Source organism: Stomoxys calcitrans, chromosome 5 (assembly GCF_963082655.1).
Source record: "Stomoxys calcitrans chromosome 5, idStoCalc2.1, whole genome shotgun sequence".
Lineage (NCBI taxonomy): Eukaryota > Metazoa > Arthropoda > Insecta > Diptera > Muscidae > Stomoxys > Stomoxys calcitrans.
The window spans coordinates 89,048,849-89,068,037 of record NC_081556.1 but is presented as its reverse complement, the minus strand read 5'-3'; the positions used below and the strand labels follow the sequence as shown (position 1 = coordinate 89,068,037).

At 40.0% G+C, this 19,189-nt stretch overlaps 2 protein-coding genes across 2 annotated transcripts in view; one reads left to right on the top strand and one right to left on the bottom strand.

The window, feature by feature from the left end:
- Window positions 1-19,189, bottom strand: part of LOC106081672 (O-acyltransferase like protein-like) — a 185,777-nt gene that overhangs the window by 85,535 nt on the left and 81,053 nt on the right. The gene's annotated exons all lie outside the window — the stretch shown is intronic.
- Window positions 1-19,189, top strand: part of LOC106086630 (uncharacterized) — a 79,188-nt gene that overhangs the window by 27,405 nt on the left and 32,594 nt on the right. The window lies entirely within an intron of this gene.

The following is a 19,189-nucleotide window of genomic DNA, read 5'->3' as shown; positions in this document are numbered from 1 at the left end:
ATGAATAATATGAAATAATATATTAAGGTCGATCGGGATAGAATAGGACAGAAATAAAAGGTCAGTACAGTACATCTTTTACCCTCGAATTGGGTCCATCCCAAAGGACGAAATTTAATTTGTTTATAATAACTTAAATACAGAATTTGTATCCATATTTTGGGTGGGATATCTAGGGGGCCGCCCCACCTCCAAAGCCACCAGCCAAATAAAATATAAACCAATAATCACAATATGAGACTCAAATGAAAGGTATTTGAGACCAGAGCACGAATCTGATATACGCCTCACCCCCAAAAACACCCCCATACCGGACATATTTACCGACCATAGCAATATAAGGCTACAATGAAAAGTATTTGGGAGAAGAGCACCAATATGATATCCACATTGGTGCATAAAAGGCCGCACCAACACGCCTAAACAGGACTTAGTTCCTGACGTGACCGTACAGGGCTTAGAAGAAGGCGCAGCGGAGCGGGCCCTGTCCAGCTACAATAGTTACTTATAAAATTGCCTGCACAAATCTTAAGAAATTTTATTTCTCTTCTATGTCCACACGTGTTTTGCTAATTTTATTTATACATTTTACAAATATTTTTCCTTTTTTCCTGGCAAACAAACAGATTTGCACTGGAAACTTTTTTTGTGTTTAATTTTTGCCCTTCACAGCTTGTCTATCCAGTACTTTAATAAAACACAGCAAATATCTGTCTCGAACTAATTATTTCCGTATAGGTAGGTCACTCAATAAGAGATGTAGATTGTCATATATAAATTATCAATTTAGTCATTCAAGTACAAAATGTTGTATTCAAGTTGTACCACAAAACAAAAACGGGCGTAAAGTTCTATCCAATGGTGTGCTTGATTCAACTTTGAAGCATAAGTGAGGTTTTTGCAAGTTAATAATCATGTCGATTATCTTACAATTGATTATTCATAATTTTAATTAATAACTGTTTTATTTTAGACTGGATAGAAAAGCCGTGAAGGGCAATAAAACGCAAACAATATATCCTGTGCAAGTTTCTTTGTTTGCGATGAGATGGTGACGCTATTTGCCAACCTGTCAAAAAAATACGAGAAAAAAAGAGAAAATATTTGTAGGTTAGGTTAGGTTGAAAAGCGCCCAATGCCACTATAGACATACACCTAAGCCAGTAATCGGCTTGTTGTGCACTCTAAAAACTATACAGTAACGTCTAAAAGGATAATTTTAAGTTCGGAATTCCGTGCTACTTACAAAATCCTTAATTGTTTTTAATACCACTCCCCTAAGTTGGTTCATGTCTGGTATTGTGTCTCCACCTAAGAGCCGGTATCTGTTAGACGCAAAAGCCGGCAATGACAAAGAAAATGCTCCAACGCCTCATCATCTTCCCCGCATGCCCTACACATGCTATCACTTGCCGCACCAATTTTACATAAATGAGCTCGAAGTCCTATGTGTCCCGTTATGATACCAATAGCTATACTGAACTCCTTCTTACTTCCGTTCAGTAATAGCCTCGTCTTCTCACGATCTGGATCCCCCCATAGGATTTTCGTCGTCCTACCGACCGTTTCGCTGTTCCCCAATGTTGTATGCGCATTTGTCACCCACTCCCTTAACTCGGACTGCGTCGACCCGAAAGGCTTCGGGTTAACCAAGTTTATTGACGGCAGTCCTCTGGCCTTCACCGCCAAATCGTCTGCCCTTTCATTTCCCCTTACTCCGTTATGGCCCGGCACCCAAACGATGCGAATTTTGCCATCCTCGGAAAAGACGTTAATCTCCTTTCTACATTGCAGGACTGTTCGTGATCTTACCGTTCTGGTTGTTATTGCCCTTATGGCAATTTTACTGTCCGTAAAGATGTTCACACTCGACGTCCTCGCATTAGCACCACACCACCTCACACATTCCGTGATCGCCCGGATCTCCGCCTGCAGGACCGTTGTATGGTCTGGCAGTCTAAAACAGATCTCAGTGGCTGGGTTCTCAATGTAGACCCCCGGGCCCACTCTGTACTCTTGTTTTGATCCATCCGTGTAACACGATCTTCCAGATGGCAATACTAGGGTTCTGTCGATCCAAGACTGTGCCGATGGCAGCAGTGCCTCACACTCGACTTCAAGGTTCCCCTCAGGTATTCGATCGGTAACCTTTTCCCTTCCTTCCAGGTTTCCTATCGTCGCCTAGATTATACCGCGATGGAATGAGTTGCTCCCATCCTCAATCCATTCTCCCATCGCCTTAAGTCTCATAGCCGCAATGGCTGTCTTACATTTAATCTGTATGTCAGTGGATAGGATATCTAGAATAGTCTCCAGTGACCTAGTGGACGTGGTATTCATCGCTCCACCTATGCCAAGACAACATGTTCTCTGAATCAGTTGTATGGTCCTTATGTTGCACTATTTCTCCATAGCAGTCCACCAAACTACTGAGGCATAAGTAAGTATTGGTCTTACCACGCTCCTGTAGAGCCAGTGGACTATCCTCGGATTCAGGCCCCATTTAGAGCCTACGGCCCATCTACATAGTGCCCAACATCTGTGAGCCATCTCAGTACGCTCCTGAATGCGACACTTCCGACTCAGTTTCTTGTTCAAGAGCACAACTAAGTATTTGATTTTGTCAGATATCGAAATCGTTTTATTGAGGAAACGTGGTGCGTTACATTGGCACACCTTCTTCTTCCTCGTGATTAAGTCTTCTTTGGATTAACATTGAGACCCCTGGGTCTAGCCCAGTCATATGCCATATGCAAGACCATTTCGGCCCTTCTGCATAGCTCGTTCGGATCCTTACCTCTGAGAAGTATTATAACATCGTCTGCGTAGCAGACTGGTTCAAATCTCTCCTCAGTCAGCATCCGTTATAGGTCATTTATGGTGGTCACCCATAGAAGTGGCGATAAAATGCCCCCCTATGGCGTGCGTTATGCCACTTTCTCCCTTATATGGCATAAATACAAGGGAGAAAGTGGCATAAGGCACAAACACAATTGGGACACACAATTTATCCACATGTTCCTTAGCATACGGTTTATACAGTCTCTAAGGACCGGGTCCACCCGGTACTGGTCTAAGGATTGGATCAGTGTGTTGGTCCGCACATTGTTAAAAGCCCCCTTGATATCAATGCATACCGCATGCATTTTGGCATCAAAAGATTCTTCTATTTTATGCACAATCTCGTGCAGGACAGCCCTCCACCGACCTTCCCTTGACATAGGCATGCTGTTTGTATTTGAGCAGTTCGCTGGATGTCCTACTATTAATCATGGTATCCACAATACGTTTCATGGTTTTGAGTAGAAAGGACGTAAGGCTTATGGGTCTGTAGGTCTTTGGTGTCGCATAACTTGCCTTGCCGGGCTTGTGGATATGGTGGATATTATACAGGGTATAAAAGAATCCCTGACTGACTTCAACTATAGCCTTAACACAATTAAACCGTTCCACATGATTTTCTTTGACAAGATCATAAGATCGGATGATTATATTTTAAAACAAGTAAGGTCGTGCTAAAGTCGCGCTGTACAATTCTGGTAGTAAATGTGATGAGTGGACTGTATTGGATGCTTCCAGAACCGTAACAATTTACCATTGAAAGTACAGAAGAAGAAGAAAAAAGGCAAGGTTTCAGTTTGCTAATGTGGAACAGTTTATTAGCGATTTCTTTGCTTACCGCCTCCTAACGATGATGCTGCACAAGTGAAGTTAGTTGAGGCTAAGCAAGCGCGAAAGACGCCCTTTTGATTTAGTAAAGTATTTCAGCCGTATAGATAATGTTAGAAAGAGACAAAAAGGGGGTTTAGTACGTACTAGTTAGTAATCAATTCGTTGCGATACATATTAGGATGAAAGCGTTGCCAATCTTATATTAATTAACGTTAAAGAAAATTCAAATGGTTAAATTCAATATAATTCATTTGCCTTATTCTAAAGATGTTTATGACTTATATAAAAATGACTGCAAAAATGTTGTTGAAGTTGCTTCAACATGCCGGCCGCCTTGCAACACTGCAAAATCAGTAGTGACAAGCACCTGAGATGACCCAGCCAAAGATGGTACTCTGTACTAGTGGCATATTGGAAGACGATTGGATTAGGCCAGCTCGTAAAACTTTGGATAGTTGATCATTCGCCACAATGATTTCAATATTCGATGGGTGAAAAAAATGTGGGTCTGCCAGGTCGGTTAGATGGTCATACAACGCTTTAAGTTTTGGCTCATTAGTGGCTTTTGGTAGCACGGTGTGAAATTGAGATTTTACTAAACCATGAATCTGAATTTTTATTAAAGGGTCATGATACGATTCCAGATTTAAGCAGCAATACTCTTTGCCATCTCGCTTAGTAGTGCGAACATTAAGGCGTTCGACCAATTCTTTCAAAACCACGGTCTGAGCTTCTCCAGAGCTAAGCAGCAATCGCGCTTTTTTTGGACCAGTAGACGTCACGATCCGAGCAAGAGCAGTAGGAAGGAAAACGTGCATTGTTGGACGTCGGCTCAAACGCTCATTTAAGTGTTTCTGACGGCTAGAGGCTACAGGTGTTTCCCGAAGAGCTGAATCGCTTCTTCCGTTTCCTTTCGTCTTAAAATGGGCATTCCGATTTTGTTGTTTGGTTCCAGAGGATTTTTCGTCGGTATGAACCATAGTGTGGTGATTTTGTTGGCATACCATGCACTTTTGCCTGGATGGGCACCAGCTTCGTGTATGTGCAGTGCATAGGCAATTGAAACAAAAGCCTTTTTCTCTTATGACCTTCCGTCGTTCCGAGACAGGCATACGTTGAAATTTGGGACAATGTTTTAGGAAATGTCTTTCCTCGCAGATACGACACTTTGGTGTGCTAGATGTTGAGCTGAAATGTAGGATTTGGTATATTTAATGTGTGAACGGATTTGGAGAAATTTGACAACTAAGCTTTTGGAAGGATACACAGTTTAACCAAGGGTCGAACAATTGTACCCCTCTGTGTGCGTATTTCCGCCACACGAACCTTTGAATCTTGCCCAGTAAATACTTTGATAACTCTACCTAAGCACCATTCAGTAGGGGGTAAATTGTCTTCCTTGACCACAACGAAGTCATCCTTTTCTAAATTTTGTTGAGATGATTTCCATTTATATCTTCTTTGTAGTTCACAAACATATTCGTTTTTCCACCGTTTAGAAAACATTATTTGCAAAGATTTCAGTCTTTGCCAGCGATTCATCAAAGAGAGATTGTCTGAATACTCTTCAGGGATCGCCATAAGCGCTGCTCCTCTTATGAAATGGCCAGGGGTTAAAGGAATAAGATCAGTCGGGTCCTCGCTTATTGGTGACAATGGTCTGGAATTAAGCACACTTTCTATCCTGACCAACAGTGTGGAAAATTCCTCATAAGTAAATTTGAGATTGGAGGCAACTTTCCGTAAATGAGCCTTCATGCTCTTTACAGCTGCCTCCCACAGGCCACCCATATGTGGAGCATGGGGTGGAATGAAATGCCAGGAAAACCCGTACATTCCGTACTTCTCTGCAACCGATTTCTCGGCCTTTCTGAGGAACTCCTTGTATTCCCTTAAGAGAGATCTACTTGCTCCAATGAAATTGGTACCATTGTCTGAGAAGACTTTTTTAGGAAACCCCCGTCGTCCTACGAAACGATTAAAGGTGGAAAGAAAGGCCTCAGTGGAAAGGTCTGAACAGGCCTCCAAGTGAATAGCCCTGGTCGATAGGCAGACAAATATAGCAGCGTATCCCTTTTGCAATTTCGCATTTCGCAATTTGGAAGTTTTCAATTCAAACGGACCTGCAAAATCAAGTCCAGTGTGCGTAAAAGGCAAAGAGAATGTGCATCTTTCAGCCGGTAATGCAGCCATAATTTGGTTTCTCACTCGATGTTTATAAACGGTACAGATTTTGCAACTCCTGACACAATGACGTACAGCGCTCTTTAGGCGAATGATGTAGAACTCCTGTCGAATAGCACGCAACATGGTTTGATGCTCCGCATGTAAAAGAATCTTATGTGTATAATCAATAAACAGCTTGCAAAACCTGGAATTCTGTGGCACTATGATGGGAAATCTTTCGTTAAAGCTTAAGTCCGAGTTTGCCAAGCGGCCATTTACTCGCAGCAGACCATGTTCGTCGAGAAATGGATTTAAAGTCAATAACCTACTTTTGCAATTAATAGGTTGGTGGGACTCAAGGGCCTGGTATTCGGCAGAAAAGTATGAAATCTGTGCAAGTCTTACTAATCGAAATTTTGTAGAAATAATCTCCTGCGGAGAAATGAATACATTTTCTGTTTCCGGGAAGTTCCTTTTTTGACATCTCCTTGCAAATCGCAGCATGAAACAGATTACCCGTAGAGCCCGATCGAGAGATGAGAACCGTTCCAGTATATCGTCAATCACTTGTGTTTGGCAGGTAATAACCTTTTTCTCGATAAAAGCCTCTTTGTAGGTCATTTGCTTAGGCCAAAACTCAGATGGTTTGACGAGCCACTGTGGTCCATGCCACCATAAATGATTTGCGTCTAGTTCTGACGCAGTACATCCACGAGTACCAATGTCGGAAGGGTTATCCTTGGTTGGAACGTATCTCCAGTTGACATTTCCAACGTTTTCTAGTATCTCGGAAACTTTATTGGCAACAAAGGTTTTCCAGTAAAATGGAGGTTTTTGTAGCCAGGATAATGTAATGGTAGAATCTGACCACAGATATATTTCTGAAACAGTGAAGCTTAAATGTTGACGAACTGATTTCAACAATTTTGATAGCAGTGTAGCTCCACATAATTCCAGCCTGGGAAGACTGACAGTTTTCAACGGTGCCACTTTGCTTTTGGAAACTAACAGAAACGATGTTGTAGCGCTATCCGAAATAGTTGATACAATGTACAAACAGGCGCAGTATGCTTTCTCAGAAGCGTCACAGAAGCCATGAATTTGAATCCTTGCCTCTGGGGCGTAATGGATCCACCGAGGAATTTTAATATTCTCAATTTCATTGAAATTTGAAAGAAACATATTCCACTTTTCCAAGGAGTGTGGTTTGACTTCCTCATCCCAGTTCGTGCCGTCAATCCAAAGCTGTTGCATGAGAATTTTGGCCAATACAATTATCGGGGTTAACCAACCAGCTGGATCGAATAGTTTAGCAACTATAGACAATATTTTCCGTTTAGTAATCGGAGTAGACGGGATGGAAATGTTGGTGACTTTGTAATAAAATTGATCAGACATAGCATTCCATCGAATGCCTAATGTTTTGGTATCGCTTGTTTCTTCGATTTTCAAAAAATCTTCTGTAAGAAGGTCTTCCGGGGGCAAGTGTTGAAGAATTTTAGAGTGATTAGCCGTCATTTTTTTTAGAGGGAAACCCGCAGAATTTAACAAGTCAATAAGTTCCAAGACGTGTGATCGGGCTTCCGTTATTGTGTGTCCACCCGAAAGAATGTCGTCCACATAGATTTGGGTTCGTAGAATGGATGCAGCCGTTGGGTGGGTATTCTTTCCATCTTCACTCAATTGCAACAGTGTGCGTATAGCCAGATATGGTGCACAGTTCACACCGAATGTGACAGTTTTTAACCAGAAATCATCAACCCCTTCACTAGTCGAGTTACGAAACAGTATCTTTTGATAGGGTCTGTCCTCTTCGTGAATCAGAATTTGGCGGTACATCTTTTCAATGTCGCCATTAAACACATACTTAAAAAATCGCCAGCGCAATATAACGTTCATTAGATCGTTTTGAAGAGTGGGGCCTGTATGTAGCATGTCGTTCAATGAAACTCCTGTAGAAGTTTTTTTGGATGCGTTAAATACCACTCTTAATTTGGTGGAGACGCTTTCAGATCTAACCACAGCATGGTGCGGTAGATAAAAAGAAGAGTAGCGATTGTTCTCACATATTTCCATTGATGGCGCGATTTCCATGTGATCAAGCTTTAAATATTCAGATAATACCCTTTTGTATTCTTTGGCAAGTTCAGGAGAATGTCCAAGAGTTTTCTCCATACGAAAGAATTGTCCCATAGCAATACGTCGCGAAGATCCGAGTACTCTATCAGGCGGTAAATCCTGTCGGAATGGCAGGCGGACCCTGTATCTCCCATCAGGCAGACGATCAGTTGTCTTTCGGAAAAATTCTTCGCACCGGGCATCACTTTCAGAAAGAGGTTTTGCAATTGGAACTTCCTCTATTTCCCAGAACTTTCGAATGTCGTCATTTAGAGTATCAGTGGATACCACCCAGGAAGCAAATGTTGTAACAGAGCGTGGTCTTGGTGGTCCACTTATCAGCCACCCAAATTCCGTTTCCTGTGCCAAAAGACTTCCAGAAACATTCTTTTGAACACCAGATTTAATGATATACGGTAAAATATCGCTTCCAAGCAACATATCTATGGGGCCAGGCTTAAAGAAGTTTGGATCTGCCAATTCCAGGCGATTTAACGCCGACCAATCAGAAATTTGGGTGGGAGCACCTGGCATTAAATGCTTCAGATTGGAAATAACAATGGCCGAGGTGCGTAATTTGAAGTCAGACTTTCGGGACTGCAGAGTAACATCACACAGTTTAGATGAGTTTTCCAGAACGGTTCCTCCTAACCCAGATATTCGAGTTAACGACTTTTTAGTGGGGATTGAAAGTTGTCTAACAATTCGACTTGAAATAAAGGACTCCTGAGAGCCTTGATCAACAAATACCCGAATGGCAAACAATGTTCCCAAGTGCTCGATGTTCACTAAGGCGGTAGGTAAAACCGTTTCTTGTCCGGAGTTTGCAAAATTAGATTGGACATTCGATACATCATCATAGGCGGCATAGGAAGTAGATGGCTCATCCTCATATTGTGCATCGACGTGAAATGAGGATGATTCATGTTGGTTGTTTTGTGAGCTGTTTCCGGTTGTTCCACTTGTATGTCTTGCACCTGAATTCCTATTTCCGGCGGGGCCAGTGGGATCCGGGTGTAGCATAGTATGATGTGATTGCTGACAAGTCTGGCACAACTTTTCGCTTTGGCAATTCTGAGCCTGATGTCCGTAGGAGAGACAGTTCTCACAAATCTTGTTGGTAGAAACAAACTTTTTCTTCTTACCCAGTGGCCAAGCCTTAAATTGTGGACAGCCCCTCAAAGAATGGTTCTGTCGACAAATTTTGCATGGGCGATAATTCGAATCCGACTTCGTGTGAAAATTCTGAGATTTGTGAGCAGATTGAGAAGAATTCGTCGGTCTCTTCATATCGGAAATTGACTCTAACATGTCTAACCTTTTCGCGATAAAATCATCCAGTTGACTCCAACTTGGCATTGATTTGTGGTCATCTATTGAATTCTCCCAAGCAGTAAGTGTTTCGTCCGGCAGCCTGGACGACACCCAGAAAACAAGAAAAGGGTCCCATGATAAAACAGATAAACCGTAGGACCTTAGAACAGACAGACAGTTGTTAACTGTGAATTGTAAGTTCCTCAAAGCCTTCCCTTTCTCTGAGGATACGTGTTCAGTTTCGAAAATTCTCCTAAGTTGGTAATTTATCAGAATGCGTCTATTTTCATAACGCGATCGCAGAGCCTCCCAAGCCAACTTGAAATTTTCATCAGTGAGCGCAAACTGTTTCACGATCTGATTTGCCTCCCCACGCGTCTTTGACCGAAGGTGGAATAGCTTCTGCGCAGGAGACAATTTGGGGTGTTTGGCATAAATTGCCGTAAACATGTCCCTGAAACTCGGCCACTTATCGTAGCCACCACTAAAAAATTCAGTGTCGCATGGCGGGACTTTTACAACGAAACCCCCATCTTCCGTAGCCCTAGTCTCTGTTTCCTCCTTCGCCTTAGACTTCTCCAGCTTCTGCCTCTCAATTTGAACTAAATCAAGAATAGCCGCCTTACAGGCCTTGTATGCCCTACAAGATTCAGAGAACTTCGCGTGAATCGCATTGCGCACCTCTTGAGTGTACTCAGGTTTTTCAGACGTCATCTCCGTCTCATAAACCTGTGTCAGTTGACGCCAACGTCGCTCCAAGTCATCTAGTTCGACCTGCAAACTAGATGCAGTATGATCCTCAATGGGAATTCCAGAAAAATTGGCGCAAAAAGTGACCACTTGGTCCGAAAAAAAGATAAACCTCTGGGAACTCATCTTCAGCTGAATGTGAGAAGCGACGAAATACCAAACAAACTACAAAATTTGAGAGTATAACAAATAATGGCCTATTCAAATAACCTCAAATGGTACCTTTATCAGTGAAATAAAAGGGTAATATATAGACCTCTACTCGAACTCAACACAGATTGCTCTTCGAAAACCGCCGAAGACAACTCAGGTCCAATAACAAAACATCAATTACCAATCGCGATCATAGGAATTCCGTACCAACGTGAATATAGTACAAAATTCAACTTGGTCAAGTATATCCGGTTACAGGTCTTAACGGATGATCCTAAAACGCAGTGAAGCAATTAAAACCCCAGCACGGAACTTGTGTATACTGGTCTCCTTCGAAATATGGTCACTCTCTTTCTCCCAGTTACTAAGCCATTCGTGATAAAATGATTCTGAGAAAAAAAATTCCACCAAACGTCTTGGGACTTCCTCCTGAGCTCTTCTTCCAGAAAGGAACTCTGAATAGTAACGCGTGCGTGCTATGGACTTCTTCTACCCCGATTCAACGTGCTCTCCTCCTCAGCGGCGGAGCGATTAATCCCAAAGTTCAGTGCTAATATTTCCGGTTCACCGTACTAAGTCTCTTATCTCCGAAATAGATAAATAAACCAAAGTTCTATGGCTCCTAAGGTGTCAATTGGTAATTCATATGAAATATAGTATGTCAAGTGTCACCTATATCCCAAGCCAGGACATATAAGGTGTAATGTAAAAATACAGGTGAGAGATGGGTTCAGTCCCATACAATTCATTCAGGTAAGCAATATGGTAAATAAATTCATGCGCTTAGATTGAAAATAATCGACTGGAGGTAAATAGGAAAAAAATTAAGGTAGCATAATGGGTTCAATACAAATAAGGGTTCCAATGTTGCGGTACTCTCTAATAAGCTGTTTATTTAGAAAATAACCATTTTATGGTTTCATGGCGAGAAATTGGGTAAGTGGGTAACAGAGTAATCGTTTCCTGGGATAATATATATGTATGTGCATTGACGTGGATTGTCCTTTATTATTCGATATATGACCTACATATATTCTCATCCCAAAGTATAGGTGAGTCAATATAAGCATCAAATATTATATTCAAGTATTGATGTCAAACTTCATCAAGATAACTTCATAACCTGATGTGCATATATCTCTAAAATTTAATTCATGTTTAATTTCTTTCCTCCTCATGTATGAAATTTGTAGGAGCATCGTAGCCATCTGTCTACACATAACAATACATGTTTCATCTTCCAACCGGTGTATTATTGACAAATTCGTTTTAATTCAATTCCCGGCTGTGATTGGCCACTTGTCATACATGACACCTGTTGGACACTTTCAATTTTAAATATACAATCTCCTTTTGACTTCCAGATAATTTCGTGAATTCTTCGTTATATCCAGATTTTTATTTAGAAAATGTAGCGTTTTTTGGCAATATCGCGTGTTTTTCAGGGACTGAAAGCCAACAACTATTTAAATTGATTTTCTCATAGGAATTTATAAAATTTTGTCAATGAAACTTACGTGAAACCATTGTTTCAATGAAAATAGAAAATTGTCATGATAAAAGGTAAGGTTCAAGGAAAAGTAGCAACATTCATAAAAACAGCTTTTCTATGAAGAATGAAATTTCAGTAGTGACTTCACAAACGGCCCTCGTATGTATACTTTGTAACATGAATGCACTCACCGCTAACCTTCTCTCCCCCTTTTGCAAATCATACCGGTTTCTTGTCTGACTTAGCCGCTAATACTCCATGTGTCTCCAATTTCCAACAAATTCTATGATGTATTTGGGGCTTTTTCCCTTTCGTTTCTAGCACATGGAATTCAATTATTCAATGGATGCTAATCGATGTTAAGGCACAATTTTTCTTTTTTCTTTTCTTTAAACCGGAAACTTCCTTGCTTTTTACACACGCTTTAATTTCAGTAAGAACAAACTTGTCTAATTAGATTTTGCCACAACTATGTTTTAAACTTTCTATACACTTTCAACTTTATTTCCGTTCACCTCAATAGTTTTCTAATTAGAATCTTCCACATTTCTATTACGAAAAAGTTTTTGTTTTTCTCTTTTCTAAAGATTATTTCTTCATATTCATACACCATCCATGCAGCCTCGCTTCAAAAACTAAATGAGGAATCGCCTCTCATTGGTCTTCTAGCAGCCTGAATGTATTCGTCTGCAGATCAGCACGGCTCTGTACGTATAAGAGATGAGTTTGGCTTTATGTATTTGCAGTGGAGTGGAAGAAGTCTCAATCTAAGAGAGTCAGTAATGGAAAGTTAGAGGTCTCAACCGTAGTCGCATAGGATTGGGAGCCTGTTAGTTAAGCCAGTGTGAAATGACAAATCCAATGGCAAAGGGAAGAGCGTCCGTGATGAGATTTCGTTTCTACCTCTTCCTCTGTACGTAGAGAATTATGTATGCCAGCAGCGGCGTGGGCGTGAAGTGCAACAAAATTTATATATTCGAGAATTACGAGTATATCAGTATAAGTAAAAAAAAACAAAATTGTGTCTCTTTGCGAACACTTATGTATAACAAAAGTGTGCAAATTACACCAGTGCTATTAGAGTATTACTCTCTAATCTGCAATTTCTTGTTGTTGCAAAGACAGATTGGAATGACAGCAACTTAGATAACAGTCGTACTCTTAAGTTCTGGGTTAGAAAACAGCAATGCAAATACACACTTTATGTCTATTTATTCCTATAGTCTCATAAAATTAAATGCTCTGAAGATTATCTTAAGCTCGTGAAGCAAGATTCGATCGTTCATATATTTTTGCTCGTGAAGCAATATTAAATCTTTATATAGTCTGCTTGTGAAGCAAGATTCGATTTCCATATATTTTTTGCTCGTGAAGCAAAATTAGTTTCCGAAGGTATCATCAAGAAACTCTTTTGACAAGAGCATTGAGAATTATTCATGTGGACTATGTGCGCCTTTTTTGGGTTTCAACAGTACAAAAGACAGTTTTTTATTTTTGGACTTTCATGTCATGTAACATTCAAATTTAATCGCCAAATCCCTATCCGTTCACACATTAATAAATCCTACGTACCTTTTTCCCATTGTCTTCTATGGAAGTTATAGAATAATTTGTTTTTAAACTAGAGCGGTGGACGTGATCCCAGCTTTATAGATTCACTTGTTCTTTCCAGGTTCGATGGACCATGTACAATTCTGGTAGTAAATGTGATGAGTGGACTGTATTGGATGCTTCCAGAACCGTAACAATTTACCATTGAAAGTACAGAAGAAGAAGAAAAAAGGCAAGGTTTCAGTTTGCTAATGTGGAACAGTTTATTAGCGATTTCTTTGCTTACCGCCTCCTAACGATGATGCTGCACAAGTGAAGTTAGTTGAGGCTAAGCAAGCGCGAAAGACGCCCTTTTGATTTAGTAAAGTATTTCAGCCGTATAGATAATGTTAGAAAGAGACAAAAAGGGGGTTTAGTACGTACTAGTTAGTAATCAATTCGTTGCGATACATATTAGGATGAAAGCGTTGCCAATCTTATATTAATTAACGTTAAAGAAAATTCAAATGGTTAAATTCAATATAATTCATTTGCCTTATTCTAAAGATGTTTATGACTTATATAAAAATGACTGCAAAAATGTTGTTGAAGTTGCTTCAACACGCGCAAAGCCGGCCTTTTGATACCTTTGAGTGTGCAGACTAAATCGTCGAAATTTAAATTTGAAATGTAGAATTTTAACCAAAATCCACACGTATTCTAGGAGTCACAAAAGAAACAAGATGCTTTTGCAAAGGTCCTAAAAGTGATAATCGAGAGATACATTTATGTGGAAGCTATATCTAAATCTGAAAAAATTTCTATAAAATCTTCAGTGATCTGAAAAACCATAAGAGAAACCCTAGTGCCGGTAGGAGCGCTTAACATATGATCAAACTATTGCAGTGTTAGTCAAAATCGGACGAAAATATTTTTGGGAGCTATATCTTAAGGTGAACAGATTTCAACCCAAATCGGCACACATAGTGAAAGTCATAAAAGAAGTCATTGTGCAAAAGTTAAAGTAAATCTGTTTAGAAATATGCTGACAAAGACTCTTAAAGTGAAAATTGGGTGACACCTATATATGGGAGCTATATCTAAATCTGATCCTATTTCTGTGAAATTCAACGACAATGCTGGGAGTTATAAGAGAAACATTTTTGCTAAATTTGGTTAGTGGGTCTGTATCACAGTAGTGGTGTAGGGCATAAACACGATCTCGTATTTAATATGTTATTGGTTGCCCAAAAAGTAATTGCGGATTTTTTAAAAGAAAGTAAATGCATTTTTAATAAAGCTTAGAATGAACTTTAATCAAATATACTTTTTTACACTATTTTTCTAAAGCAAGCAAAAAGTAACAGCTGATAACTGACAGAAGAAAGAATGCAATTACAGAGTCACAAGCTGTGAAAAAATTTGTCAACGCCGACTATATGAAAAATCCGCAATTACTTTTTGGGCAAACCAATAGAATCTAAACTAAACTATCTAATTGTTATAAAGGGTGATTTTTTTAGCTATTATCTTTTTAGAAACACTGGTTTAAACAGCTCACGCACGTTTCGTGTTTTGTTTCACTGTCAAACATTTTCAGTTTGGCCTATAATTTAACCATGAATCCTCTTGCAAACAAACAACGCTTCCAAATTATTGAATTTTATTATCAAAATGGGTGCTCTATTAAGAAAGTTCATCGCGCGCTCATTTTTGGTCTTTTTTCTCATTTTTGGCTCAATAAAGTGAAGTGAATATCAGCCAGAAGCATTGAAAGAGCAACCAATGCATTCAGAAAAAGTCAGCGGCTTATGCGCTGGTGGAATCATTGGACCGTACTTCTTTAAAGATGATGCGAACCGTAACGTAACTGTAAATGGTGAGCGCTACCGTGAGATGATATCCAACTTTGTTTTGTCCAAAATGCAAGAGCTTGACTTGCATGACATGTGGTTTAAACAACACGGTGCCACATGTCACATAGCAATGGCATTATTCAGAGGCGAGTTCGGTGAACATTTTAAGTCCATCTGTTTTTGAGAAATATTGCAATAAAGAGCTCATTTGTGAACCGATTCTCTCGAAATTTGGCAGGAAGGAGTTTCTTATGACCCTTAATATCACTGGTGAATTTCATAGAAATCGATCTAGATTTAAATATAGCTATCATATATGTAAATTGCCCGATTTTCACTTCTAGAGGCAGTGCAAGCGCATTAATTGACCAATTTTGCCAACGATTTCCTCGACGATAGAACCGATAGAGTTTGGTCATAATCGGTTCAGCTTTAAATATAGCTCTTAGATATTACAGTTTGTATATATTTGCTCGAAATTTGATGAGGATTGTTTAATAACCCCTCTGAAAATATCCAGCGAGGTCCATCAAATTGTTCAGAATTAGATATAGTTCCAACTTTGTACTTAAAGGGTAAAAATGCAAATTTTGCCCATGAACATTCCACTAAGGAACAGGGGCAAACTTCTCACATATCAATGAGTGCAGTCCGATTCAAGTTTAAGCTCAATGATAAGGGGCCTCCTTTTTATAGCCGAGTCCGAACGGCGTGCCGCAGTGCGACACCTCTTTGGAGAGAAGTTTTACATGGCATAGTACCTCACAAATGTTGCCAGCATTAGGAGGGGAAAACCACCGCTGAAATTTTTGTCTGATAGTCTCGCCAGGATTCGAACCCAGGCGTTCAGCGTCATAGGCGGACGTGCTAACCTCTGCGCTACGGTGGTACTTAAAGGGTAGGTGTAGGGTATTATTCAGTCGGCACAGCCCGCCTTTTGCCTTTCCTTACTGGTTTAATTACAAACTTTCATTGAAAGACATGCAAATGCAAATTTGCCAATGAACATTCCATTAAGGAAAATCATCAAACTTGCCACATATCAATGAAATCAATAGAAATTGATTTAAAGCCTATCGGTCTTATATGGGTCTATTTCCTTTTCTCAATCCGAATAAATATTTTTTTTTTGTAAATAATAATTCCTGATACCATAGTGTTGTTTGAAATCACTGTGCTGTATTACGGAAATAACAAACAATCGATACAAATTATTTTAATAAGTTTGCCATACAATCATTAGTTGCCAACTTTGCACCTTTTAATCATTTGGAAGTGATGTTCGATCACATTCGGAAAGTGTATTTGAAATGGGAAAGGTGTTCGGTTCGTAAAGATGGGGTTTGCTAAAATCGGCCTATATACAATTATAGCTGCGATTATCCTGGCAACTTGGTTCGAGGGACATATCGATTGTAAGTGAAGTGATAATAATTCCAAATCATAGCAAACTAAGCATCATTAAACAACTACTTCGAATATAATTACCAAAATTAATCAAAGATGAAATTCAATTTCAACCTTTCTGTAAAGTTTTTTGAATGACTTTTTCAAATATATTGGGTTGCCCAAAAAGTAATTGCGGATATTTCATATAGTCGGCGTTGACAAATTTGTTCACAGCTTGTGACTCTGTAATTGCATTCTTTCTTCTATCAGTTATCAGCTGTTACTTTTAGTTTGCTTTAGAAAAAAAGTGTAAAAAAAGTATATTTGATTAAAGTTTATTCTAAGTTTTATTAAAAATGCATTTACTTTCGTTTAAAAAATCCGCAATTACTTTTTGGGCAACCCAATACATATGTAAATGAGCTATATCAAGTTATAGACCGATATGAACCGTACTTGTCATGGCTGTTGGAAGTCATAGAAAAACACCACATCCAAAATATCAGGCGAATCGAGTAATAATTACGCCCTCCAGAGGCTCAGACTGATTTAGACCATACTTGGCACAGTTATTGGAAGTCATACCAAAACGATATGTGCAAAGTTTCAGCCAAATCGGATAAGAACTGCGCTCTCTAGAAGCTCAAGAACTCTAATCGGGAGATCGGTTTATATGGCAGCTATATCAGGTTATGAACCGCTTTCAACCATACTTAGCACAATTGTTGGAAGTGTGCTAGAAGCTCAAGAACTCTAATTGGGAGATCGGTTTATATGGCAGTTATAACAGGTTGTGAACCGTCTTTAACCATACTTATCACAATTTTTGGAAGCGAAACCAAAACACCATGTGCAAAATTTCAGCTAAATCGGATAAAAAATACGCCCTCTAGAAGCTCAAGAAATCAAGACCCACGATTGGTTTATATGGGAGCTATATCAAAACATAGACCGATTTGGCCCATTTATGATCCTAACCGTCCTACAATAATAAGAAGTATATGTGCAATATTTAAGTGCCTGGCTTTACTCCTTCTAAAGTTAGAGTTGTCGCTAGAGGCATACCCACAGATTCCAGTATTCCTGCAATGTGTAGGGTAGTTCCTAGTCTCGCAAGCTCGTCCGCTTTACAATTCCCTGCGATATTTCTGTGGCCCGGTACCCAGAACAGGTGAGTTTTGAACTGTTCAGCCATCTCGTTGAGAGATCTGCGACAGTCGAGAGTGGTTTTCCTGTTCTCTGTTCTGTTCACGTTCTTCAGGGATTTAATGGCTGCCTGGCTGTCTGGGAAGATATTTATGCCAATCGTCGCTATGGCATTATATCTTAGCCATTCCACAGCTTCCTTAATAGCAAGGATCTCTGCTTGATACACAGTGCAGTGGGCGGGTAACCTTTTCGATATGACCAGTTCTAGATCTTTAGAGTACACCCCAAAGCCCACCTGGTCGTCTAGTTTGCAACCATCCGTATGGAAGTCTATGTAACTTCTGTTACCAGGGATATCGTAGTTCCAATTGGTTCTATAGTTGTACAGTAATTTTTATCAAAAAGCGTCTCAAGTAGGGTGTAATCCACACTGCCTGGAACATCGGATATTGTATCAAGGGTAACACAGTGTCCGTAGCCGCCACATGACCAATAAGAAAGCTCCGTTAATCTCACGGCAGTGGTCGCTGCAATTTTGGTAGCCACAATATCCGGAGGAATAAGATGTAGCATTAAATTCAGTGCATCAGATGTGGTCGTCATCAGTGCGGCTGTGATACACAAACAAGCCATCCTTTGTATCCGGTTAAGTATTGAGCAGTTGGTGGACTTCTGAAGCACCATCCACCAGACCGCAACATCATATAGCATTATAGGTCTGACAACTGCAGTATAAACCCAATGCATGACACGAGGTCTAAACCCCCAAATTTTGCCAATGGCTCTCTTGCAGGTGTGTAGGGCAAGAGTGGCGTTTCTTGCCCTTCCCAAAATGTTGGATTTGAAGTTCAATTTCCTGTCCAGCAAAACATCCGCTTTCTGTAAATGGAACATTCTCTATTCCCAAGGAGACAGATTGCACTGCAGGCAACTTGTATCTCCAGCTGAAAAGAACTACTTCTGTCTTGCACGGATTTATACCGGTAGCCCACTTTGCTGTTGCACATAGAGCTTCTTGAAGTATTTCTCTTAGAGTGCTGGGAAACTTTCCCCTAACCGCAATTGCCATGTCATCAGCATACGCGACCACTTTTATGCATTTTTCTTCCAGAGACAATAATATATTGTTAATCGCTATATTCCAAAGTAAAGGAGACAGTACACCTTCTTGAGGTGTTCCTTTGCTGACTCATCTTTTTAGATCCACAGTTCCCAAGCCTGCCGTAATGCATCTTTTAGTAAGTTAGTTATTAATAAACTTTCTTACAGTAGAGTTGATGTCTATGAACTCCAACTCCTTCATGATTGACGTCGGTTTTACATTATTGAAAGCACTTCCAATGTCAAGAAATGCTACCATTGTATATTCCTTGACAGCGAGAGAACCCTGTATGTAGCCGACTAGGTAGTGAAGGGCTGATTCAGTGCATTTGCCTTTACTATATGCATCTTTGCCCTGAGATATGTTTCTATCAACCTCTCAAGAGTGTTAAGCATAAAGGACGATAGACTAAAAGGAGAAAAATCTTTCGCCTTCGTGTGCTAGGTTTTCCCCGCTTTCGGAATGAAAATGACCTTCGTATCACTCCATCCCACAGGA